The 27,754-nt window shown below is 45.3% G+C and overlaps 1 long non-coding RNA gene and 1 pseudogene across 1 annotated transcript; both read right to left on the bottom strand.

Moving 5' to 3' along the window:
• Positions 1–729: 729 nt before the first annotated feature.
• Positions 730–27,718, bottom strand: LOC119800814. The gene is made up of 3 exons (XR_005283094.1): positions 27,508–27,718; positions 24,602–24,801; positions 730–806 (listed from the first exon to the last, which is right to left on the bottom strand). It is a non-coding gene; the product is annotated as an uncharacterized LOC119800814 (long non-coding RNA).
• Positions 9,905–11,319, bottom strand: LOC119800813 (annotated as a pseudogene).
• Positions 27,719–27,754: the final 36 nt, after the last annotated feature.

Consider the following 27,754-nt stretch of genomic DNA (forward strand, 5'->3'; position numbering starts at 1 on the left):
TTATAATCTTTCTGTTCCATCTTTTCCGATGATTCTTGAACGTTGAGGTAGGGGTATAGGTGTCCTATTAGCATTTGCTGAGCATGCCACAGACACTTACTCCTTGCCCATCAGTTGTGAGTGTCTGCACTGATCACTGTTACACTGCAGTCTGATGAGGTATGAGAGCTGCACTAATTCATAGGTACAGATAGGAATTTCCTCCTACAAAATGTACCTATGTTATAGGAGGGAAAGTCAATCTGTTCTAAAGCAGAAGGAAATACAGGCTAAGAGAGTACTTGCTTTCCATACAACAGCACCATTGTGGAATTCTCAAGTATTAAGTTTAACTGCATTCATTTCTACCTGCAATGCTTTACTCTTCCTTTCAGTGGCCTTGGGAAAGAATTAGATACTAACCAAGGTTTCTCGGGGTAGGGCTAAGGTTAGGGTTACAATATTGCAACGGAAGATATTTCTAATGCACTACTTTCTCCTTCATGCCCCAAGATTTACCCATGTTAGTTCTCCACTGTCTGCCTCCCCTGAGGAGTTTAGTCTCAAGGCACTTGGATCCCAACGACTTAATTCACTTTCCACTCCTACTACTCAACTCTGTAGCCTAAACAGGTCTTTGATGGGAAATGAGTTTGGAAACGAGTTCCTTTGAAGGTCTGCTGGGCAGATGCAGGAAGTAAGGCGAAACAGCAGCTACCACTACTCAACATGCAACAATGTAGCACCTACCTTTCCATTTTCCAGGACCAGATGTGCTGAGCCATAGGCATGCAATGTTGCCATCTTGTGGCTTCTCTCAGAATTGCCTAAAAGGCAAACATTGTTAGGCAGTCTACAAGGAGCTATTTGGGGTGTGGGAATGCAGTCTGGAGTTATAAGAATCAAAAGTCTGACTTATGAGAAATCAAACCATATCAAAGATAGAGATTGACCCCTATCAACCACTGTAAAACTGATTTGTTTTCTTGTTTTGACAATTATCAGCTGTTTGACCCCAGAGACAAAATGATCTAAATACCAATTTCCTCCACTGTACAGTGAAGGTAATGGTTCCCACAGCATTTACAGAACACTTGTGAGGTGTCAGCTGCCCTTCACATCATTCTTAACCCCACTTCCCTTTCCCAGATCCCAGTAGGTGACACTTTCCAGACTCCTGCACCCCTCAGGAATTCTGGCCACATCGTCTCAATTTTCAGGGGAGCTATGAAAGATGCCCCAGTACCCTACATCTCTTAAAAGAAGATTCTCAGTTTCCAACCTCTTGGTACCTCAGGTTCAAACCTCTTAAATTTCCTATTATTTAGTAACAGATTTGGTTGCATTCTCCAGACAAATTTAAGTCAAGAACCCTCAAGTAAAATGGCAGACTAGAAAATGTCTCTATGCGATCTTCAGAAGAGACATAATAGGAAAAATCGACATTTCTGAAGAGAAAGAGACAGAGTTTTAAAATGCACCAAGATGGTGTTAAAATACCTGAAAAGTTCAGAGGAAAAGACAGGTAACACATGGAAAATGGCCAGCCCAAACACGGATCCAGTGGCAGGCAGAGCGCAAACAGACTTCTCAAAAGGTAAAGGAAGTTGTCCTGGCCTCAGATCTGTGGCAGGTTTTCGTGAGACAGTGAGTCCTCCAGCAATCAGAGAGGACTCCCACTCAGGTCAGAAGCCACCTTACATGAATGAGTTCCAGGCTAGTGGATTTGAACTCTTGGTCCCAGTTGCTAGCACTGTTTGGGGAGGTTATGGGACCTCTGAGATGTAGAACCTTGCTGGAGAAAGCCAGTCCCTTGAGATAGGCTTTGAGGGTGTTGCCTTGCCCCACTTATAGCTCACTCTTTGCTTTCTGTTTGAGGTTGAGGACTCGGCTTCCTGCTCCAGCTACTGACTACCTCTGCCTCCTGCTCCATTATGGACTCTTCCTTAGGAACCAAAAGTCAAAATCAGCATTTTCCTCCCTAAGTTGCTTCTGATTATGGCATTTTTATCTAAGCAACAGAAAAATATCTAACACAGAAATCACCAGTAGAAAGAGTGGGTACTGCTGTGGAGAACTTAACCACTGTGTTGGGAGGAATGTGGAAGACTTGGGAAGTCTGGACGAGAAGAGTGGTTGACTACTCTCAACAGAGCTTAGCAAGCCTTTCTCATAGGAGCTTGGAAGACAATCGTGATGGGATAGAGCAGATGGTGGAGGCAGCCGGGCCCTTTATGCTGCCTCTAGGATGATCTGAGAATTCAAACGCTCTACCGCTTCCTGACTGGATCATAGACAGAAGCGTGGACCAGGCTTTCTCTCTAACCAAGCTCATTCATTTCATCTCCTTTCTTGGACCAACCTGCCTCCCCGACTCATCTCTGATTCTCAAATGATAAGAGGACAGCTCCATGCATGTCACATCTTCTGGGCAACTTCCAGGAGGAACCCATCAAAAGCATCAGAAGACAGTGTACGGATTCTGTTTCCTGGACAACCCCCTCACTGCGTTCTGACACAGCTGCAGGTCCAGGTCTTCCCAGATTCCTGTGACAAGTCCTGTGCTTATTACTTTTCTTGTAGTGACAGAATACTTCACAAAATAACTTAAGGGTGGAGAGGCTGCATTTTGGGTCTCAGTTCCAGCACCATCAGGGCAGGGAAGGCATGGTGGCAGGAACTTGGGGCAGCTGATCACCCTGTGTCCACAGTCAGGAGGCTGAGCAGGGAGTGTTGATGCTCAATTCACAGCCCATGAAACAGCGCCACCCACATTTAAGGGAGTCCATCCCACCTCAATGAACTGAACTTACAAAATCCCTCCTAGACATGCCCAGGGTGGGTCTCTAGGGTGATTTTAGACCCTGTTAAGTTGATGCCAAAACAAAACATCATAAGTACTAATCCCACTCATGAAGCCTCTAGCCAAATGTGACTTCACACCCTAGAGGGCCCACTTCCAATGACCTCCACACTGGAGATCATGTTTCATGTTATGAGTATGGGAGAGGGGTTAAACAACTTTTTTAAAATGCCCTGGCAATACTGAAGCATGCATGGGCAGTCCACATGCAGCGGTTCTGATGAACTTGTCCATATTGGGTTTCATGGTCTAAGTTGATAAGGACAACTGACCAGGCCTCTTCCTCAAGAGGACACCAGATCTCATTACAGATGGTTGTGAGCCACCATGTGGTTGCTGGGAATTGAACTCAGAACCTTTGGGAGAGCATGCAGTGCTCTTAACCACCGAGCCATCTCTCCAGCTCCCTAAACAATTTATACCAATCAGCGAATTTTCAAATGCTATTACTTGTTAAGTGGTCATTTCTACTGCTGACATGCGTCTTTTTCCACTCCTCTATTCACTGGTGTTGTTGTTTTCTTTATTGTAAAAACTCTTCATATATTATGGAAATCAGCTATCTGCCTGCCCTGTGTGTTAGAAACGTAAATAGAGTTCTGGACAAAAGACCCAGTTCCTGGAGTCCTGGTACCAAAGAGTTAGGCTTGGCCACCCAGCCCCACACACCAATTAAAGAACTGGGTAGTGATAAAGGGCAGAAAGCAAGATTTAATCAGTGTGCACACTGGAGAAAGGGGTGTTTCCAGAGCACTGTCATGAGCTCTATGTTGGGAAAGAACTGAGAAGAGACTGTGCATGAAGAGCTCAGCTTGGCCAGTCAAGGTGCAGTCCGGCCCATCACTGTCTCGGCACGGCCAGTCAAGATGATCCTGGGAAAGCTCTGCTGCTTGACAGGACATCTGGTTTTCAGGTGGCCCAGAACAGCCTCACTATCAGAGATAATTGGCCTCACCCAAGGGCTTGTCCTCCCTGTGAGACTCTACTGTTCCCAGAATCCGTGGCTGTTTAGGTCATTACCTGGAGACTTTCAGATACCACTGGATAGCTACAACAGAGTGTCGTAATGGCAGGTAAGAAGAGGCCTGTTCCTCTTACCTTTATTTTGAACCTTGAAAAACAGCAAGTATTCCCAGCTCAGGACAGATTCCCCTTAAGTGATTAACATGCCTACATGCAGAGGTGACAGGGTGACCCAAGGCAAAGGAAACAGATGTAAACTGTTCAGAAGCCAGACTTTCATCTTGCCTTTAGTGACTTTGTGGGCCCAAGTGCAAAGCAGCTTCTAAGGACCCATTACTAATACATGCCACACTTGTCTAATATGTTCTCTTCCTGTGTTTAGAGCTTGCTATCCCCACCAGGGCCTTAAAGGGCTCTAACTCATCTTACTATAGGGACTATAGTGCATACCGGTGTGGGTAGACTATCACTCCAACTCATCTGTGACTATAGGGCAGGGACAGGCAGCAGGGACCTATTGATGTGAGTAGACTATCAGGCAGGACAACTTCCCAGTTCTAAACAGCTATTATTCCCCAAGGGACTACCAGGCCCCTGTGGTAAACTTCCCGACAGGAATTAAGACACCTTTGTGCCCCTCCCTTTCCCTACTGAAATGAAGAAACCCAAAGGATTGAAATTTCCCCAGGAACTTCATAATGAAAGGAAGAAAAGACTAGAATCTGGCCAACAGTCTCCCAGAAAAGAGCTTTCCCACAGTTCTGATGGCTTGTCAGATAGCGTTCAGTAGACTGGAGCTGGCACGAAGATGACAAGTTACATATACCTCTTGCCTTCTACCTAACCTAACCCTCATGTTAGGACCTGGCATACAGACTTAGAAAGCCACTGGAGACCTTCCTTTCTCTTCCCAGTGTGGCTACATTAAAGAAACCTCTTTTTCTGCTTTTCTCTAGTACTTTATCTCTTTTTTCTCCACCCTTGGGAAGGTAGGCATTTTATTTCTAGTAAGTAATATAAATAAAATTTTATTAAATATCACATTTTAGATTTTAAATCACAAGTAAATCATCTTTTTTTTAAATTTTACATCCTGACCAGTGTTCCCTCCGTTCTCTCCTCCCAGACCCCACTATCCCTGTCTCCTTTCTTCACCACCCCCATTCACTCCTCCTCCAATTCTCTTCAGAAAAGGACAGGCCTCCCATGCATATCAACCAAACATGGAGTAACACACTTCAGTGAAACTAGGCACATCCTCTTCTAGCTGATAGGAGGAAAGGGCCCTAAAAGCAGTCAACAGAGTCAGAGACAGCCCCTGCTCTCTCTGTTAGGAGTCCCACAAGAAGACCAAGCTACACAACTGTCACATACGTGCAGAGGGCCTACGTCAGTCCCATGCAGGTTCCCAGGTTGTTGATACAGTCTCTGTGAGCCCCTATGAGCAGTTAGTTGATGCTGTGGGTTTTCTTGCAATGTTCTTGACCCCTCTGGCTCCTACAATCCTTCCTCTTAAAGAGGCAGAATTCCTGGAGCTTGGTCTAATGTTTGACTGTGAGTCTCTGCATCTGTTTCCACCAGTTGCCAAATGAAGTCACTCTAATGATTGGGCTAGGCACCAATCTATGAGTATAGCAGAATATCATTAAGCATCATTACTTTGACTTCTTTTTCTCCAGTCATGTTCGGTTCTACCCTAGGTCTCTGGGCCATCCAGCTTCTTGGTCCTGGTGTTCTGTACATACTTTGTCTCTTTAATCAATCTTTTGAGGACATGTGACCTACCTTGGCTAGTGTTGGGACCCAGATTTTGGCCTTAACAATTCCATTAATACTATTGTCTATAAAAACCACAGTTGTGTGAGAAATTTGAAAAAGCTTTCCTTGTGATGAGATGCCTCGTTTTGTATGAGAGAGTGGATAGACAGAGAATCGGTGGGAATGAGGCAGGACTTTGATGGCCACAAAGAAAGGGAGTCTCAACCAAGAACACACAGTCCTGACCACAGTTACTGGGAGCTTCCAGCTACTCCATGTTGGAGAACAACTTCAGACCCTACCTCGAACGCTGAACACCAGAAGGGCAGTTCCTGGATTACTGACAGTGGAAAAGGCCAGAAGGTCTTGTACAAGGGAAAGGTCTATTGAAAAGAAGCCAGAACTCTTTTGAAAAGTAGTGGAGCTTGTCTGCGATGGGAAGAAGTCCCCTGAGAGGCTAAAGGGTGTGGAGGAAGCCATGGACCACCTCTATCTCCAATAACAGAAGAAAATTATGGCTAATCGTTCTGGGATTTGCCTCCCCTCCCTAGTTTCTCAGGATCTGACCAGTCTTAGTCTTGACATACCTTAGATCACTCTCAAAGAGACAGGAGACACTATCCACACACACACACACACACACACCTGGGGCCAAGGTAGCCATGCCAATCGTTGCCATAGTCGCCGGCAGCACTACAGCCAGGCCCTGGGCACATTCACCATCTGAGGGCTAATAACCAAGTTATCAGTGGTGCATCCGTGAGAGGACATCTTCACCACCTCAGGCTACTGCTGGACAAACCTGTAACAAGTGTCTGCTTGTGCCAGTCTCTTTGGGTACAAAGACTGAGCAAGATCATTGCATTAAGAAGCTTCAAGCTAGGGGGCTGGAGAGATGGCTCAGTGGTTAAGAGCACCGCCTGCTCTTCCAAAGGTCCTGAGTTCAATTCCCAGCAACCACATGGTGGCTCACAACCATCTGTAATGAGATCTGCTGCCCTCTTCTGGCCTGCAGGCAGAGCATTGAGGATATTGTATACATAATAAATAAATAAATCTTAAAAAAAACTGAAATGGTGAAAGTCAACATATATTAGTTAAAAAAAAAAAAAGAAGAAGAAGAAGCTTCAAGCTAGTGGGAGGCGAAGCAGAAGGCCATTTCAGGTAGTCAGAGGCCCCTAGAGGCATTACTCACAGGCAGGGAGACAGAGCAGGACAGACCAGGGAAGTGTCCTGGAGGGTAGCAGGTGACTGCAAAGGACAGGTGCAGCTCACACCTCAGGGGAAGAGTGTAAATGTAGCCTTGAGGTCAGATCTCTGCTCCTGATTAGGCCAGACAGCAGAGACTGAAGGAGCTGGCCTCATCTGGGTGGGACAAGAGTTCCTGAGGGCTGGGGCAGACTGGCCAAGGCAACAGTCTTAAAACTAAGTAGAAAAAGCAAAACAGCTCCCCCTAAAAAGCTATAGAATTAAGACAGATGTCCTCTAGAGACCAGGCTTCCAAGAGGGATTCCACCTAGGAGGCCTCCCGCGGGTGAAGGCGCGAGTTCTCAGGCAGCTCTTTTCCCAGGAAGATTCCACACCAGTGTCCTCACAGACGTTCCTGTCTGCAGCCTGGCCTCCCAGACCCCAAGGTCCCACAAACCTCCAACTCCAAATCCTGACTTCTGCTCAGTCTGAGCCTTAGAGGAATATGGCTCCCACCCACCACAGCTCCTCCTCGGACTACTGCAGAGAGAAACCAGATGCCAAGTGGGAACTGACAGGCACCATGGGTCACATGCCCTGGTGTGTTCCTCAAATCTGAGCACACAAACTCATCTCCTGACTTGGTGAGTGTCTTAGTCACTGTTCTATTGCTATGAAGAGAAACCATAACCAAGCCAATTCTTTTTTTTTTACATTTTTTATTGATATTTATTGAGCTCTACATTTTTCTCAGCTCCCCTCCCTGCCTCTCCCCTCCCCCTTCAACCCTCCCTCAAGGTCCCCATGCTCCCAATTTACTGAGATCTTATCTTTTTCTACTTTCTACTTCCCATGTAGATTAGATCTATATAAGTCTCCCTTAGTGTTCTCATGGTTGTCTAAATTCTCTGGGATTATGGTTTGTAGGCTGGTTTTCTTTGCTTTATGTTTAAAAACCACCTATGAGCAAATACATGTGATAATTGTCTTTCTGGGTCTGGGTTACCTCACTCAAAATAATGTTTTCTAGCTCCATCCATTTTCCTGTAAAATTCAAGCTGTTGTTACCTTTTCTGCTATGTAGTACTTCATTGTGTAAATGTTACCACATTTTCCTTATCCATTCTTCGGTGGAGGGGCATTTAGGTTGTTTCCAGTTTCTGACTATGACAAACAAAGCTGCTATGAACATAGCTGAGCACACGTCCTTGTGGCATGATTGAGCATCCTTTGGATATATACCCAAAAGTGGGATTACTGTGTCTTGAGGAAGGTTGTTTCCTAATTTTCTGAGAAATCACCACACTGACATCCAAAGGGGCTGTACCAGCTTGCACTCCCACCAGCAATGCAGAAGTGTTCCCTTTTCATCACAACCTCTCCAGCTTAAGTTATCATCAGTGTTTTTGATCTTGGCCATTCTTACAGGTGTAAGATGGAATCTCAGAGTTGTTTTGATTTGCATTTCTCTGATGACTAAGGATGTTGAAAATCTCCTTAATTGTCTTCCAGCCATTTTAGATTCCTCTGTTGAGAGTTCTCTGTTTAGGTCTGTACTCTATTTTTTTTATTGGATTATGTGATCTTTTGGTGTCCAGTTTCTTGAGTTCTTTGTATATTTTGGAGATCAGACCTCTGTCTGATGTGGGGTTAGTGAAGAGCTTTTCCCATTCTGTAGGCTGTCGTTTTGTCTTGTTGACCGTGTCCTTTGCTTTACAGAAGCTTCTCAGTTTCAGGAGGTCCCATTTATTAATTGTTTCTCTCAGTGTCTGTGCTGCTGGGGTTATATTTAGGAATATAACCTCAATAAGTCAACTAAAAGAGGGGAATGGGAGATTTATTCAATATGATCACATTGGAAAGAGGGACAAAGAGATCCAGGGAACCCTCTGAAGTCTGTCTTCAGGATCATGAAATAAAACTAAATTGTAAATAGAGTCAAAGATATGCCCAGCAATGCAGTTCAATCAAGGTGGTCTTGTCCATCGCTGACCCTGTGAGATGGCCTAGCTAGTTTGTTACAACTGTGGGAATTCTTTCTGAGAGATGAGTTCCTCCAACAACTTCATGAGATGCCTGGGAAACTCCCACTGCTTTGGGGTTCATTGTCTCAGTCCTCTGATAGAACAGCCAGACTGAGAGACACACATGTCACTGTAGAGTGTCTTCCTTTCTGCCAGGTCTGTTACAGTGCTCGACTTCCAGTGCCACTGAGTGAAGCGAGCAAGGGACACAAAACTAATGGCAAACCATGTATAGACTCCAACATCAGACCAAACTAAGCTCTCATGTTTGTGGTTGCACTCTGAGAGGATCGAACTCTAGAAAAGTGGTTGTTGGGGTGAAGCTTATAAAGGACGTGCAGCCCTGGCTGTGGCAGAGCTGTGTCCTGACTGTGTGTCTGATGGATTAACCATTTGCATTCATGAAGCTAAGATGCGCCTTTAGTCTCTTGCCCTGTATTACTGTTCACAATCCAGAAGGCCTTTAAAATTTAAGACTGTGGATAAGTAGGGTGTGTTTCTGAGATTTTAAACTTTTTCCTTAGGACATTTCTAGGTATATCCCCAGGTGTCCACTGAAGAGTCCTCCTTATGTGACAGAGACAACAGTGTGTCTCACTGTTGAATCACTTCAGTGATTGCTAGTAAGATGGAGCATTCCTGGCCACATCTTCTGCTTGTAAGTGACCTACACATATCACTGGATATCTCCACTGTCCACACTCCACACTCCAGGAAGGATAGGCCACTTCCCAGCCATTGGGCTAGGAACCCAGCACGCAGAATGTTCCACCAGGGGGTGGTAGTGGCTCAGGCATATGCTTGCTTGCTTTTGTTTTATTTTGTTTGTTGGGTTTTTTGTTTGTTTGGTTGTTTGGTTTGGTTTGGTTTTTTTGTTTGTTTGTTTTTCAGACACGGCTTCTCTACATAGCTCTAGCTGTCCTGGAACTCGCTCTGTAAACCAGACTGGCCTCAAACTCACAGACACCCACCTGCCTCTGCCTCCAAGTACTGGGATTAAAGGCGTGCGCCACCACCACCTGGCTGTCTGTTTTCCTTTTTTTTTTTACATTTCAATTTTTTTCTTTAAAAGGAGTGAGTTGTGTACAGAGGGGTTAAATGCTTTATAGACAAGTGCACTAGAACCAACTTATTCATCATCATCATCTTCTTCCTCATCTTCCTCTTCTTCCTCCTCCTCCTCATCCTCTTCGTCCTCCTCATCATCTTCCTCTTCCTTCTTTTTCTTGCTCTTTTCCACCTTGACCCCCCCTTCTTCGCTGCATCGGGTTTTCCTTTAGCTCTGTAGGCAGCGATATCCTGTTCGTACTCCTCCTTCAGCTTGGCAGCCGTCTTTCCGTAGGGCTGCTTGTCATGTGCAGCGGTGTAGTTCCACATCTCTCCCGGGTTCTTTGCAGCATCACCAATGGATAAGCCAGGGTGTTCTCCTTTGATTTGGGGGCGATATCAGAACAGAACAAGAAGGCCGAAGGAGGCCTCTTGGGTGCATTGGGGTCCTTGAACTTCTTTTTGGTCTCCCCTTTGGGGGGATGTAGGTTTTCATTTCTCTTTCATAACGAGCCTTGTCAGCCTTGGCCATGTCTTCAAATTTCCCCTTTTCTTTAGCAGACATGGTCTTCCACCTTTCTGAGCACTTCTTGGAGAACTCTGAGAAGTTGACAGAAGCATCCAGGTGCTTCTTCTTGTGTTCCTCCCAGCAAGTTTGCACAAAGAATGCATACAAGGACATTTTGCCTCTCGGCTTCTTAGGATCTCCTTTGCCCATGTTTAGTTGATTTTTGTCCGCGAGGCACAGAGTCGCCCAGTGCCCGTCCGGCTATCGCTTGCCCCGGCGCTGTCTCTATGGAGCTCAATGTACTACAATCTCTGCTTTCCTTTTAAAGCACATCAATCACCTTCTGCCATTTGTTTGTTTGTCCTAGAGTTTGACCCCCACTGGCTCACCCTCGCCCATTGCATGATTCTTACCTCTGCTCTGGAACAGGTGATGGGAAGGAAAGTCTAGCCCCTAAGAAGAGATTGAGAGTTAGGAGGCCTAGAGGGCGTAGGTGACAGGACTGGCTGATGGGACAGGAATGTGCACCGTCACCAGTGTTTTCTGCTCTGTCTTCCCCAAGGGCTTTCACTGGCTGCTCTGCCCTGTTGTGTTTGCTGCTGAAGTTCCCCAAGGGCTCATTTGGAGCCGGAGAACTAAGGGAGTCATGGGTAAGAACAGAGGAGACTGAGAGATTAATCTTCCTCTACTCCCCGATTAATAGGGTCATTTCTTCAAATGTAGCCTCACCAAGGAAGGGGGAGACAAAACACCAGGAAAAAAACAGTTTCAAGATGCCCTCCTTCCTGTCTCTAATAATTGGGCCACATGTGGACTGTGCCCACAAACCTAGCTTATCTAGGATCAAAGTGGGATTTCTGTAAATGTGGAGGGTGGGATGCTCCTGTCTCCTTATCAGTCCCAGGATCTCACCTACATCATGGCATGAACAAGGAGCAGGAACATCAAAAGCAAGGCCTGGGGAGGTAGGAGAGAAACAGTTGCTCCCGTTGTTCTCCAGCCCCATCTTCCTCTATTTCCTTCCCCTTAACTTGGCCTTGCTCTCCAGCCTCAGAGACCCAAGTCCCGAAATCCAGATGAGCAGAGGTCAGTGTTGTGTCCCCAGTTGACCAGGGAACCAGTTCCCCTGAACTTTGGTCTTGCTTAGTGACTGGACAGCCGCCAAGAGTCAGACTTTCCCTCTCCAGCTCAGACTTCCTGCTACTGCCTGCTGGGGAAATCCCAGAAGCTGAGCTGTGCCTCCCCACCCAGAGCCCAAGTCCTGAAGGTGGGGAGGGTTGGGGCAGCCAGTTTCTTGGGGAAGGACATTGGGAGAAATGGATTCTGGGCATTGTAGGAACCAGAGAAAAGGAAGCCCAAGATGAAGAAAGCAGGCCTTCCTCACTCCAGACTCTCTGATCAGGGTTTTTATCACTGTGGGATGGCTCAGGGGAGACCATGAGAGCTTCTATGGGCCAGTGGAGGAGGAAGGTGACTGGGAAACCCAAGGGAGGCTGATGGGACTCTGATGAGAAAGTGATGCCTGCTGAGAAAAAAAGATATCCAGACTGGCTGAGATGAGGGAGCTCCCTTGCTCCTCCCCCTAGGGGGCTGGTCCCTCCTCCACACTGGAGGAGGAAGGAGGGGGCATGAGTGTCCTCCACATGGCAGACATTGAAGCCCCACAGCAGAGGCCTTGGGCTGGGCAATGCCCTGGGCATGAGAAAGACTATTCTTTTTCCTTTACCCCCAGATCTTGTTCTGGCCCTCACAGCAGCTGTGACAGGCTTCCTCCCATGCTCCTTAGATGTGTCAGTCTTCTGTCCTGGCCCCCTGCTTTGCAGGTACTGCTCCTCTTGGCCTTCTCTTCCAAGATTCCTCCTGGCCTGACCCCTCCCCACTTCCTCATCCTCACCACCACAACCCGGCATTCACAGGGAATGCAAGTGTTCTATGAACTGTGACTGCCTGGGTATCTCAAGCCTCTCCCATGACAAGCTGGACAGGGACCTGGACCTTAGGTCATAAGCCAGTTCATAGGTAAGGATTACGGAACTTTCTTTCACAGTCTGGAATTCTAGTCCCCTCTCCCTCACTGAACCCATCCCCCCATTCTCTGACTCCTATAGCCTTACCACTAGACACTCCTCCCCACACCTTCCAGGGCTCAGCTGGTAGCAGGTGTCAGTTCTGGGGAGATGAGTTTGATGCCAGCCTTGTCCTCCAAGGGAGTTGCCACAGCACAGGCAGGCAGACACTCTGCTGGAAGAGCAAAGGTTCAGCAGTGAGAGCCATAGCTCTAACTCGGGGCTGAGCAGCCTCTGCACTGTTTCTATCTGTCCTTCCTGACTCTCTGGGTGCTGGTTGAGCAGTCTTGCACAAGTCCCCATCCTGCAAGGTTAGGGAGAATTAGCTATCATCGCCATCTCTATTAGCTCTCATTATGTACCAAACCCTGCCCTAAGAGCCTCATATGGACTGTGCCATTTCATCCTAGCAAATTCTACAGCAAGGGAGACGGCATCATCAGTTCTATTTTCAGAAGACGAAACTGAAGCATGAGAGGGTAAATAAATTGTCCAAGTTGGTCTAGCTGTAAGGACTGAAGACAGAGTTGATACAAAACTATGCTCCATCCCCATGCAACTTAATCTTCAAAATAAGTGCAATAGTAGCTAACTCTAGCTCTGTTTTATTTTGTATATATGAGTATTTTGCCTACTCATGTATGTCTGTGCAAACATACATGCTTGGTGCTCATAGAGGCTGGAAGAGGGTATCGAATCCCCTGGGACTAGAGTAAAAATGGTTGTAAGTGGCCATACGGATGTGGGGAATCAAACCTGGGTCCTCAGAAAGGACAGACAATGCTCTTAACTGATGAGTCTTATTTCTAGCCCCTATTTTATTTTTTTTTTTCAGGATCTCATGTAGCCCATACTAGACTAGAACTCAACACTCTATACTTGCTCACCAATGCTAATTTTGCTTTTCTTACATCTATGCCTTTAAACAATCCTGAACCTTAGCTACAAACACTGAGGGAAAACAAGCCTCTGAAGGTTATGAAGTGCTCAGCATCCTACAGATTGTCCTCTTTGGAGACAGGCCAACACTTGAGTCTTCATGTCTGTGATCACCTACCCACACTCAGCACTCAGGCCACTTTTCAGACTCTCAGTCCTTCTTCATGTGTCCCTTTTGATTTGTTCCAATTCCTAGCCGCTATTTAATGCCCTACCAAAGTACACCAGACGCATTGTCTAGTGAGCCCTAGCAAGTGAACCCATTCAATCCATCCCTGGCTTTCTCTCCTGACAATATAAAGCCAAGTAATAGGGATCACATCTATTTTGAGACTTGATAATATTTGACAATATAATCATATATATTTTTCTTTTCCTTCCTTCTTAAAAATTTATCTCTCACCAGAATGCAAAATTCCTTAAGGGCCAGAATCTTGAGATTCCCTTTACCCACTCTGCCCATGCCCCTCTTCAGACAGGAGAGTACCCGCACAAAGTAGGTGAGCAGAGGAGTAAGAGCCAAAAGCCCTAAGTTACTCCATCTGCTCACACCTCCTGTCTATGCCTGTGCTAATTCCAACATAGCAGATTCAGCCCCATCTGGAGTCAGGAATCCTGGGAGTTAATGCCCTCAGAGGAGAGATCAACCCAAGGGCAGCTTTACTCTCCCCTCCACAATGCCTTCTTCCTAAATGAGCAGCTGAAACATTAACCAGCAGGAAAGAAAGGGTAAATGATGCTACAGGGAGTGCATACACTTGGGGCTGCCAATAGCACTGAAGCCCTTGTTTCTGACCCTTGCTGTCCCGGAAATAGCCCAAGCACCAGGCCTTCCCTCCAAGGCTGGTAACCTACATGGCATGTCTTCAAAATTTTAGTATTTGTTAACAAAAGGCCCACCTTTTCACTTCTGTTTCCTCAGTATTTCCAGGGAGACAGAAGGGAAAACGCACACGAAGTGTCATATGGTAATTGTGGCTATCAGGAGTGCTGGTATGATTTAGTACTGAGGTCAGTTTGTACGGAGCAGTTGCAAAGGTAGATAGGACTGGGAAATGCTGGGAACGCTGCCTTGAAACCAGAGAATAACCCAGTGCTGCAGGCTGGAGGTGGTCCAGAGATGCAGAAAAGGAAAGGGTGCTGAGAATACAAGCTTCTTCCATGATAGTGGCCCTGTGCTCCTACCTCTCCTGCCTGGGCTTCTTCGCAGGCAACTCTCTTATCCTGTCTTATCTTTTCTCATCACCTGTCTCTATGCCTGAAACACCAGATTCTGTTCTCCCTCTCCTCTCCCCATGGCTGTCACCTCCTCCCAGAAGCCTTCCTTGACCAGTGGTACTTTGTCCTTGGCTCCTTTTTTAATGACGCAGCATCACATTGCAATTGCTCAGGACCTTGCTTAGTCATGGCTTGCTGACTTTCCCCACCCACTTAGAGGAAGCAGCTGCCCTACCTCTATGCGTGTAAGCACTGAAGGCCAGACACCTGACCTCTTTGGAAGTCTCCCCACCACATCAGAAAGCCTTCTTCTGACTGTGAACTACTTGTCAACCCCTTCTCTGTGTTCAGACAGCAGAACAGCATGATTCTCCTCTCCTCAGAGAATATGCTAGAAGGTGACTAGTCAGATTCAAAGGCTGAGTTGCTGGACACTGGGCTTCCAGGGAGCTACAGAATGCTCTGGCTTACATGTGCTCTGCCCTCCAGAATAGATGTGATCACTCGCTCAGAGCAGTGTCAGAACTGCAAGCTCCATAGCTGATAGGAGCCCACGTATGTGACTCAGTTTCTCTGACTTTCCCTGAACTCAGTGTTGGATATGGTCTTGAAACACTAGGCCATCATACAGTGACACCTCCAAACTCTCCTTTGTTTTACAACTGTATACGTGTATACAACATGGCTTGTTTTCATTACAATTTCTTTCATGTACACAATGTTTTTTAATATTTTTAAATCATGTGTTTGAGAAGAAGGGTTGTACACATGAGTCAGGTTCCTTTGGAGGCCAGAGATGTCAGTCCCTTGGAGTTGGAGTTACAGGCAGTTGTGATCTGCCCAACATGGGTTCTGGGAATTGAACTCAGACCTCTCCATGAAATATAGATGCTCTTAACCCCCAAGCCACCTCTCCCAGACTGAAGTGTTACTATTTTTATACTTACATACATGTACACAGTGTATTTTGATCAGATTTGCCTCCCATCAAGATATCTTTCATTTGTCTACTTCCTATTGAAGTTGAGTGAGACCTGTGCAAGCTGACACATTCTCAAGTTTCTTCTGCCATCCTTACAGTTCTTTCACCTCAAATCCCATCCAAGTCCATTCATATGCAGTGGGAGAAGAACAGAGGTCTCTTCTCCCCTGTATTGCCATGATAATTGTGCAATGAGCCACACAGCAGCATCTACTCTTACAGGGATGGAATGTGTTTAGTTACTTATCTTTCTCAAGTCTGTTGAGCCCCGAGCCTTTCATCAGTACAATGTGAGTGACCCTACTCGAGTCACTAATGGAGAGTGTTTGATAGGGAGCAGAGGAAGCTCTCCTTGTTCCTGAAGTTCCCTGCACCCACATAAAATACTGTGAGAAACTTGACTTCTTTCTCTATTTTGGTCTGTTACCTACTGTGTTACAATAGGGCTAAAAACAATTAACAGTTGATTATATCTCATCACTTTGTAAGTCTGGTATTTGGATAGGGTTCGGCTAAGCATAGCAGGCTCTCAGGACTGCCAGCCCCTAAATCATGACACAGAGACTTATTATTAGTTAAGAATGCCCAGCCTTATCTTATGCTTGTCCCACTAGCTCTGTTAACTTAATTTAACCTGTTTCTCTTCATCTACTGTTTACCTTTCTTTCATTCTGTCTGTCCTACTTTCCTGCTTCCCCCCGTGTCTGGCTGGCCGGCAGCTGCCTAACCATCTGGTTCCTAGTGTCTCCTTCTCTTTCTCCCTCCTTCTCTCTTCTCTCGAGCCCAGATTCCTTCTCCTATTTATTCTCTGCCACCAGCCACGCTTATCCCTCTACTGCCTAGCTATTGGCCATTTGTTTTTTTATTAGACCAATCAGGTGCCTTAGCAGGCATGGTAAAACAAACGCGACACATCTTACATAGTGAAACAAATGCAGCAGAAACAAGCGGTGGCATTGGCTGAGGTTGCCCGGGGATGTCTAGCTTGCAGTCCAAGTGATACGGACAACTGAAAAGGACGTTAATAGACCCACATTCTGCCTGAGATGAAAGAAAGACTTGAATCAGCTTGGTAACTTTTCCTTCCCATGTGGTAGTCTGGAGATCTTTCAGTGTGCTTTCTCCAACAGGGATTCCGGGCTTCTTAACTGTCAGCTCAGGGTGGAAGCTGCGAGTTACCCCAGAGGCCCAGACCTGCACAGTCCTGCATTCTTTTTGTCAGCTCAGTCATAGGTCAACCAAAAGTTAGAAAGTAGACTCCTCCTACCAAAAGAAACATATCTTGAATCCATCATACGTAGTAGTCCCACAAGCAAAAAAGAAGGTGTCATCCCTGGGATAGAGAAAGCCAGGGAGGATTTCCTGAGGTGAAGATTGAAGTTTTGTACTTGTCTAAGGTTCCTCAAGAAGGAACCAAACATTGTACCCCACTCCACCCTACCCAGCTCCCAGACATCTCTGTATATTCCAAACTTAGCTCGGCCTGACTGGATCTCAGGTATTACCCTCACTATTTCGAAATCTAGCCTGTGGTCTAGAACACACTCTACTCAACACCTGACTCTCTCCTAGACCCTCTACTATCCTTATCCCTCCATCGTCCTACCTGTCAGGACTGCCTCCTCCAGCAGGAGCTGTACTGTACTCTAGGTGAGGAAACAGATCTGTGGGACTAATGAAGCACACTCGAGCTCCAAAAGCCCAGCCCAAACGGCTTCCAGCCCTACACCAGACATCTCACGCACTTACTACCATGTACAAGCTACATAGAGTACATGGCTGCACCTTACAGGCATCAGCAGGGAGAGGGGGGCTGGATAGTCTCAGAATGTTGTCAATAACCTCTTCAGAGAGCAGAAAAGGGGAGAAGGAAACCAGTAACCCTAAGTCCTTAAAGAAAGGAAATGTCAGAAATCTCCTCTGTCACAAAAGTTGGCTACCCACAAGAATAAGGAGGAGGATCACAAGTTCAAAGCCAATCTAAACAACTTAGTAAGATCTTTTCTCCAATTTTTAAAAGTTTATAAGGGCTGGAGTTATAGGTTGGTAGTAAAGTACTTGTTTAACATGCAGGAAGGTCCAGGGTAAGTCCCCAGCATCACAAAAGAAAAGGTTACAGCCAAGGGTTTTTGTTCATCTATGTGTGGTGTGCAGGTTAGCTGAGCGGTGAGGATAAATCAACATGTGGTATTATTGAACACTGCTTACACAGGAGTGAGAACCGCCCCGTTCTTGGGACAATGCAAAAGCATCATCACCACCCCCCCTTAACTGGAAGTCAGGCTCTGACAATTTCAGTTCTCTGGAATGCAGCAGCAAATCCGGAAGTGAAAAGGACCTTTGAAATCCAAAAATAGCTGACAAAGATAGAATCAAAGCCAGGTCCTCAGGGCTCTGCAAGGGCCCAGCAGGACTGTACTGAAGAGAACACTTCAGAGGTTTGACCTGTGGTCTAGTCAAGGGCCTCAAGAGCAAAGCACAGCAGGCAAAAGTTTCCTAGAGAGAACAGCAAGGAACCTTGCCACTAAGGACGGTGAGATTAGACAGACACTGTCTGTCACTCCACTATGGGAAATATTAAAATACCTCATTGTACAGTGACTGGTGCTTTATCAAGTCCACGCACACATTACATCATCACATCTCTACAGGAAGCTGGGAAGTAGGTAGCCAGGCAAAAAGCAAACACTCAGAGGCTTCATGGCTTTGCCATGACCACACAGATTAGTGAATCTGGAGCTGGGAATAACCCTGCTCTTAAGATGTCCAGCAAAGCTACTTATGTTGTTCCCTGTACTATGCCTTGACCCTTTACTCCACAGTATCTACCTTTTCATAATGGTGATCTTGAGTCATCAAGAAAAGATTAGTCTCTGTCTAGCAAACTATTAAAAAAAGATAAAGAAGTAGTTAATAGTTTTCACACTAAGAATAGAAAGTCAAGTTTGGCGTTTCGGGTAAAATTCAGCTTTCTGGGATCAGGTATTTTATCAATTCCCACCTCTACCCCCAACTGCCATAGTACTGACATGGCACTGATGTGTGGGCACAGCAAGGGCATCCCGGGCTCTGCCAGCATCTCCATCTCCACTCTGCTGCCCCGACTCTCTTCTCACCGCTCACCCTCTCAACTCACATCAGTGTGAGCAATCAGCCCAGCTCTCCTACAGCCACAAGACCACACTTCACTACCCAACTTCTGGCACCTCCTCAGCTCCACCCAGCCACACCTTCTACACAGGGGCGTCTACAGTGCCAGAGCTTGGAAGCTTCTCCCACGTGTGTAGCAGTCACTGGCTAAAACCCTCTTTAGCTAGCCCTTTAATCTCAGTACATCTCTAAAGACTTGGACATTTTTTCATTTGAGCACGCCTTCGTGGTGCCCTCATAACACTGCTGTGCTTCTCTGCTTGCCCTGCATCACCAGGACATTCACGTTATCACTACAAGAGCAGAGCGGCTGGAAACAGCAGGGCTGTTGTTGTCTGGAGGTAGATGGAGCCAGGGTTGGTGTGGCGATGCCACAGCTCTAGGTTAGCGTCTCACACATTTTCCTGGCCCTCTGCAAGATGTCTGTAGTACCTCCAAGCTCACATGACAGCATTTAAGGTCAAAATAGTGTATTAGCTCATAAGGCTACCACAACAAAGTACCGCTGACCAGGAAGCTCAAGCAACAAGAGTGTATCTCAGTATGAAGGCTAGAAGTCCAAAACCAGGGTGCTGGCAGGGCTGGTTTCTTCTGAGGCTTCACTCGTCATCTCATAGACAACTCTCTTTCTGTCTGTCTGTCTCTCTCTCTCTCTCTCTCTCTCTCTCTCTCTCTCTCTCTCTCTCTCTCTCTGCCCTCTTCTTGTAAAAATCCAGTTACAATTGGCTCAGGGCCTACCCTAATAGCCTCACTTAACCTAATTACCTCCTTGAATATCCTACTCTCAAATTTAGTCTTATTCTGAGGTGCTGCCACTTGGGACTTAAATATATAAACTTGGGGGTCACATGATACAGCCATAACAAAGATTCTATAATAGGAGCCTTCTCTGGGTTGTCTTTTCAGGTAAAGGGTATTTCCTAGAACCTTCCAGTAGACTGGCAGGACAGGACCTAATAACCTGCTTCTTTCCCTAGGAGAGCTTTTCCAAACTGGGAAATGGAGATGGGGTGTTGCTGGATCCTAAAAGAACAGTGGGAAGGGTCACAGAGTGAGCTGCCAGACTGTGCTCCCACCCCACCCCGGCAGAGCTGTCTGCTCGCTCACAAGGCATGTGCACCTCTGCTACTAGCTTCCTGCACCAGAGCTGAGCACTTCAGCCAAGAGTGCCCCTCATGGCTGGGACAGCACCTTGTTCAACATGAGTGTTCAACCATTACTTGCTAAAGAAATAAACAAATAGAATTTAATGAACTAGATGAACCTGTTTTCATTGTATTTGATCACAGCATTAAATCTTGTTCATATGTTTGGCTTGCATAGCCTGTGGATCATACCTTTAAATAATTGTAGGGTGTATTACTATGAAACTACTATTACAATTAAGATCTGTGAGCTCTGTCTCCCCCAAATCTATGTGGCTGCATGAATTTTTGTTGAACTGATAATGGATAAATGAATACTTAAAATGTAAAAGTGGGTTGAGTAATAGGAGCTAAGAAGTTATGGTTTCTAGAAAACACCGTCTTCAAGAACTGGCATCTGTCTAGCCAGAGCTCACAGAGGTGGGTGCCATAAAGTATCCATTTGTCATAAAGAAGGATCTAGATGACTGTGGCAAAGAGGCTGAAGGCTGTCATGCTAAGAGCAATTCAACAGAAGTGAAGTTACTGGACATGGATATGTGAGTTTGGCTCAGCGGAGAAACAGGATATAACAAGTACTCAGAGGACTGCTGGGTTCTGTCTAGCATGCATCACCTTTGCTCCACAAAACCCCACATATTTAATTTTTGGTGTTCTGCAGAGCAGAGGATCAAAGCACCTCACTAATGAGCAGCATTAATTGTGGGGGTGACTGATTTGATGGTGGTTCCCAAATTCTGACCATCTGCCCCCCAGTGTTAGAAAAACTCCTGATTTCCAGAAAAGTCATTTGTATCAAAGTGACAGGGCTCACAGTTGAGGTGCAAACCATGCAGATAAATGGGGAGCCACGGAGGCAGAAACTCAGAGTCACTGCAAGTAACCAGTTCCCAGGGCAGTGCATTTTGGCACCATGAGACACACTTTGCACCTGAGAGCTGCGTCTCCTCTCACCCTATTTCAGACCCAAAGGGCTCTTTCTCTCTCACACAGCTCAAATAATGAGGTTCAATTAAAACATTCAGGTTCAATTAGTGTGCTAGGGCTTTGGAGGCTGTCAGGGCAGAATATTTTCTGCGAGTAAAGGAAGACAAACTGGACTGTTCTGGACCAGTATGGTAGCATACAGGGGCAGGAGACAACTTGGTTTGCAACCAACAACTGTATCTCAGAAGAGCTGGACAAGATAGTACTTGTGTGTATCTGTGCTTTGACCGTGCCTGCTCCCTGGGCCCCAAGGGCTTTCCTAACAGCCAAGAGAAGGAATTGCCATGCTAGGGTGTTTTCCTAACAAGTTGTGACTTTTTCCTCTTTCTTTAAAATATTGGTAGCCCAGAATTTTGCTGGGGAAACAAGAAAAAGAAAAAATAACAACCTGTTACTATAATGATATATTTTCAATTGTACTAATAAACTAGGTCTTAACACATTATTGTAAGCACATTAGCCAAGACTATTATAATAAACTCTTGTTGAGAGAAAAATATCCTGGCAATGCATGTGTCTAGAATTCTGCCTTCTAAATTGCTGCCAAAGCCTGATAGATTCCCAGTTCCCTATGATGTCCCACTGCTGTGCATGAATTGCTCCCCTCTGCCTGCTGCCAATATAATCACTAACTTTACTTTGATGTTCTCTGCTTTTTTGTTTTGCCTTTCTCTTTCTCTCTCTCTCTCTCTCTCTCTCTCTCTCTCTCTCTCTCTCTCTCTCTCTCCCTTCTCTCTCTCCTTCCCTCCCCCCTCTCTCCTTCTTTCCTGAGACAGGGTCTTATATAGCCGAGGCTAGTTTCCAAACTCTCACGTTGTCAAGAATGACCTAGAAATAAAGGAGTTTGTGCCTACTCCCACCGAGTGCTGGGATTATCGGTGTATACCACCACACACTGCTTAATCATGGCTTTCTATCATGACTTTGTCTCTGGCAATTCTCATTCCACTATCTGGAATCCCCTTACCTGGAATGCTGCTAATTGGCATCCCTCAGATCAAAGGCACAAGGGCTGATGAGACATTCCAAAATCATACAGTGACTTTTGAGCCATTTAGAAAATATCTCAGTATATTAAAAAAAGTTTAACATTAATATCTGAATGGATTCTGTAGATGTTGTTTCCATGTCACTCCAAGTATATTAATAAAATACAAAATAATACATCCTAACAAATCAAGATGATGTGGACAAGCTGGAATGAATACAAAATAAATAAACAAAATAAATGGGTAGGAATTAATGTAACTAATTCATACTTTGTCGTGTAGGTTAAAGGCTACTTAACAGAAGAACCCTGAGTTAACACTCACTCTAAGAAAGCCAGGGGGATATTGGCTAGCAACTCAGCCATGTTTGGTGACACTGAAACAGTCAGTTTTATCCAAGGCCATCTGTTTATTATTGTTTTTAAAGTGTCCAAATAAAAAAAGGAACAGTTTCATTGTGTGCCTAGCTAGTCAGGCCAGGTCTAAGGAGGACTGCTTTGTTATGAAGGACACATTTGAAAGGAAAAGGAACTAAGGATGTTTCTTTTGGCAACTCCAACATAATAGCTGTCTTCACATAGCTGAGGGGTATCAAACAAAAGAAACACTACATTTAACCATGTAGTACCAGAGCCCAGAACTAAACATCAATGATTAGAAATGTCCAAGGAACACATGCCAGCTCCACATGAGATAAGACTTTTTACAATGTTTATGGTGATCAAAATATTAGACTTCAGTGAACTTGAGCAGAGGCCAGGACTTGGGCAGGAGACTTCTAGGACACAGTAAAGAATTCTATTCTTTGCCCTGTGGTAGGAGCTTAAATCTTTTATTGTACCATGGTTTCTCCACGGACCGCCATACATTCTCATGCTCTCTTTTGTAGGTATGATATATTTTACAATGAAAACCATTGACTGGGTTGTGAGTTAAGGGGCAAATTCCACATCATTATGAGGGTTCAAAAGGAAGCTGGTGGCTGTGGATGAAAGGGTAGAGAGATGACTTCCAATGCTCACTAGGCTTCAAAATCTTGGGACATTCCTGGACAAGTTTTTGTTTAGTTTTGGTTTTTGTTGTTATTGCTTTTGTTTTTCAAGATAGGGCTTCTTTGCGTAATTGCCCTAGCCGTCCTGGAACTAACTTTGTAGATCAAGTTGGCCTTGAACTCACAGGGATCCACCTGTCTCTGCCCCTGAGCACTGGGATTAGAGGCGTGTGCCACCACTGTCCAGCTCATGGGCAATTCTTACAGCAAAGCTCTCCTAAAGCATTAAGGCAACAGCCTTTAATTAACTTCATGGGAGGCCTCACTTGTGGCAGGCTCAACATGAACATTGCTGGTGTTTACTAGACTATGACCCCATGTCTCTATTGCAATGGCCATCGTTTTATAGGCTGTTACACAGGAGAAAGATAAACACAGTTTCTGCCCTCTCCAAATTACATTGATAGTAATAAGAAGAAGAGAATGAGAGCAGATATAACAGAGAATAAATATAAAGTTAAAAAGTTCATGCAGTGAGCAGGTCAAGGTAAGAGTGGGAAACAAATGCCAGGTCTTAGAGACTAAATGGGTTCCACCCATGGCTAGCCCTCTGCTCCACTAACTTCCATGATTCCTGGAAGAAGCTAGCATTAGAAATATATAGACTGACAACCAAACATTTGGGCAGGTTTCTCCTGAGCTGCCAGGAATAAAACAAAGCCAAACTAGCCTGAGTGGCCATTTCCTCCTATAGATCCTGTTCTCCTGTTCTGCTCTTCATGATCTCTCACCACCCTCTTCGCTGTGCTCATCTGAACGGGAACTAAGACACAAAAAGGGGAAATGAGAGGCAGGGGTTTTGTGGACTATGATGGATGTAGAATCCCGGAGAGTCCTTGAGTCCCCAAGTCACTGCAAATAAATAGCCAAGCTCTCTGCTCCTTCTGGCTTAGCTGTAACTGGGAGCAAAGTCACTTCTGCTTTGGACCCACTTAACCTTTCATCTGGGGATCCCCAATCATGATACCGACGACATTAATTCCTCTATCCCTACAATGACCTTAGGTTGACGGGAAAAACAAACCAAAGATTTTACAAGCTATTCTAGTCCAATGTGGTAAATGCAAATAACATCTAGTCCAAGTTCATTTTATAATTTATCTTTACTTTACTGAGGAGTAAACCAAGGTATTAGAGGTTTAAACACACCAATTTCATATCAGCCTTTCTATCTGGGATTTTATCGATGTCAGTGATGGTTTAGTATTTTTTTCTTCCTGTCATTTCAAAGGTCTCATGTATTCCAGACTGTCCTCAAATTCAGTATGTAGAGGAATGAGGTCTTGAACTTCGATCCCCTACTTCTACCTCCCAAGTGCTGGGATTCTAAGTGTGAGCCAGCACACTGGTTCGTATGATGCTGGGAATCCAGCCTGGAGTTCTGTGTGGACTAGGTGTGCTAGGTGCACTCTACCAACTGAGTGCATCCCAGCCCCCTCTCCCCAGAAAATCTTAGCATGATCACTTCACAGAGAAACTGAAACAGAGAGTGATTAACACTTATCAGCTGAGGCTAGGCCTCAGAAAATAGTGCTTAAGTTAGAAACCCAACAGCCCAAATTCTGGGAACATTTTTAAAAATTAGATTTTTAAACAGGCTTAAAACATTGAATCTACTCAAAATTTGTAAAATTATGTGGTAACCACTGTCGAGTTTGAGCTCTTGATACCAAAAGTAGTGTAGCATGAGGGATGGCAGCAAAAGTAATCATGGTCCAGAGTTTAGAAATTATTCTGTACTTACCAAGAGCATCAACAGCGTCCCCTCCTAGTAGGAGGACAAGAAAACTCAGCGAAGCTAATAAGGTCAGAGAACAGGTAGACACACAACAGGGACTGGGTCTTTGAAGTCCAAGTTCAACGAAGATACATTTTAGAGGAGAGAAGCTTCCTGCATTCTAGAGGTAACCAAGAAATGGGTGAAGCAACATTCACCAGCACCACCTACGACAACAGAGAAGCACTGGCATCAGCAGGTACTTCCAGTGAAGAAACAGAGCCTCTGCGGGGGCCTAGCAACCTAAGACAAACTCTCTAGGAAGAATAGATATGTCCATTACACATGTCGATGGAATATAAACAGTAACCTATTGCAAGAGTAGACAAGCAAGGATTTTATCATGCACATGTCCAGGTAAGGGTAGGGTGTGGAAACCTATAAGTGCATAAATGAAAATAGGAATAATTAAATAACAAAGCTGGAAGTAGGGATGGGAGAGCAATCCAGTAGAAAAATACATTTGGGGGGATTTCCTCTTTGTTTTACTTCATTTTGGTTTGGTGTGGTTGCTTGCTTGCTTGTTTGTTTGTTTGTTTGTTTGTTTGTTTTTTGAGATAAGGTCTCCTGTAAACCAGACCATCCTCAAATTCTCTAATATGGATGCTCGCCTTAAACTCCTGATCCTCCTCTATCTCACCAGGGCTGGAATTACAGGTATGTGCCACTATAGCCAACCATTCTTTTTTTAATTTAGGAATCAGAAAGTAGCTATATCTTGTTAAGAATGGGCTTTTGAGAGTACACATCTTAGAACTGAACCTTATCCTAGATGTGGGACAATGCAAACAAGGGTGGGGAGGGGGAGGAAAGCAGTGTCAACGTTGCTTTGAGCAACTGGAAATTCAAGAGTGATTGCAAGATAGCTTGACTACTAGGCTATATCTAAGTCTTTCCACGCCTGTACTTGTAGAAGGTACATGCTCTCCTTGTTCAAGAGCACAAGGAATCTTCAACTTGTAAAAGCCTGTTTGCAACAGATGCTGAAGGCAGCCATGTAGTGGTGAATATGGAAGATAGGTAACTGGGCAGGAAGTCCCTAGTAGTCCCAATCTTCCCCACCCACCCCTCCCAGATTCCACCACCACAGTTAAGGTTTCCAGTGCACACTTGGCTTACGTAGACCCTCACATTGTCCAGTTTGCTTTATCCAAGCTAAATTCACCTGCTGAGCTTCAGGCAGGTGATAAACTAGATTCTCAAAATATGAACTCTGTTAAGATCTGCCATGCTGTAAACACTTCTCCAAATATCAGTTCAGATTCAAGCCAAGTACTGAGACTTGTTCATCTCTGTAAATCGCATTCACTCACTCTCTGTGGCCCCAGTTAGTTAGAGAAATAGCCACAGAAAGCCAGTAGTCTAGAGGAGTGAGTAAAAACACCTACAGAAAGAGTCCCCATGCTCTGGCTACCGGTTCTTCATCAGCGCTAGCTCTAACCATGCTCATCTAAGCCATGAGCTCAAGGCTGGTAACCTCAGGGTTTCTGAAGAAACCACTCCTTCTCATCGCCCTGGCTCCTGAGCTAAGGATGACTAAGATCTGCATGAACGGTGTGAAAGCCTGAGGACTCTCATCAGTCCTAAGATCATTTTGTCACCGTCTCTCCATGTGCTGTACATGTGTTAGCACATCAAACGTAACAGTGAAATACCTTTACTATTCCTTCACAGTTCAATACTGCAAAACAATAGGAGTCCACAGAATACTCCACAAATACCATGCTCAAACAGATGAGGAACTGACTGATAGTGAGTATTCAACAAAGGCAGCAAAGCCAATCATTGAAGGCAAGAGGACTGAAATGTAATGTTCATTTAGCTCAGTGGTTCTCAGCCTTTCCAATGCTGTGGCCCTTTAGTACAGTTCCTCACACTGTGGTGACCCCAACCATAAAGTTATTTTCATTGCTACTTTATAACTAATTTTGCTACCGTAATGAATTGTAATATAACTATTTCTGAAGACAGAGATTTGCCAAAGGGGTCACAACCCACAGTTTTCAACCACTGATTTAGGTAACCCCTAGCATTTTGTTCTGTTCAGCCTAATACAGAAGATGGTTTCTAGACTGTACAGAAGATGGGGACCATTATAAAACATTTCTACACTAAAAGTGCTCATATTGGCAATCCTCATATTGGCATTTAAATCTTATCCATTGTGTTTACTTTAATAGTAAGACTTCCTAACCAGAAAGGGTGGGGACCAACACTATTATTCCTTCTTTTTCAAACAGGTAAGGCAACTTTAGGCCACACTTAGTAGTGAACTCACCAATGACTCAAGGACAACCAGTTATTAGCCTCGTATAGGGGCTCACACCTTCAATCCCAGCAATTGGGAGGCAGAGGCAAGCAGATCTCTGCGTGTTTGAGGCCAGCCTGGTCTACATAGCGTGTTCCAAGGCAGCCAGGGGTTATGTGGTAAAGTCCCGTCTCCAAATAAACAAAAAGCAGATGTGGTGATACAGTTCTACACTCCCAGCACAACACAGGACAATCACAAAACCATGACCAGCCTGGGGAAGGCTAAGAGGCGTGTCCAACACTAGAAGCCAACCCTTTTTCTTTTTAACAGCTAATGGCAATATTTCCATGTGCTGCGTGGTTCACAGGTGGGAAACGTTGTACGTATTCCATATGCATTTGATGAAGACTGGTGTTCACTTCCGCCTGTCATCTTCGCTCCCCCACTTTTTACTCTCATACACTTAATTTTACTGATCCCAACTTTACCTCTGGAGTGAAACTAGGGCTGGGAACCATTTGGAATTACGGAAACTCACAGTTTGTTTCGTATTAATTTGTAATTGCTTAATCAGGAACAAAAGGCAAGGGGGGGGTGCGGTGTTTGAATGGCAAAGACGTACACTTTACAAAACATGGATGAGGCGGATTAGGTCTAAAACAGGCGAGGAACGATCCTACCCACTATGGTGCGCAGGGAGGAAAGGCCAACGCAGAAAGACTGCAGAAGTTTCTGGGCTTCCTTAAGTGCGGAAGAGCCGTCCTTCCAAGCGGGACTCGAGGCTCAGGGCCTCCTGACCACGGAAGGGTACCGGCCACCTTTTACCGGCGGAAGTGGAGTCGGCTCGGGACATTGCCCCCTCCCACCCG

The sequence above is a fragment of the Arvicola amphibius genome, chromosome 14 (genome assembly GCF_903992535.2).
Source record: "Arvicola amphibius chromosome 14, mArvAmp1.2, whole genome shotgun sequence".
NCBI classification, from domain to species: domain Eukaryota; kingdom Metazoa; phylum Chordata; class Mammalia; order Rodentia; family Cricetidae; genus Arvicola; species Arvicola amphibius.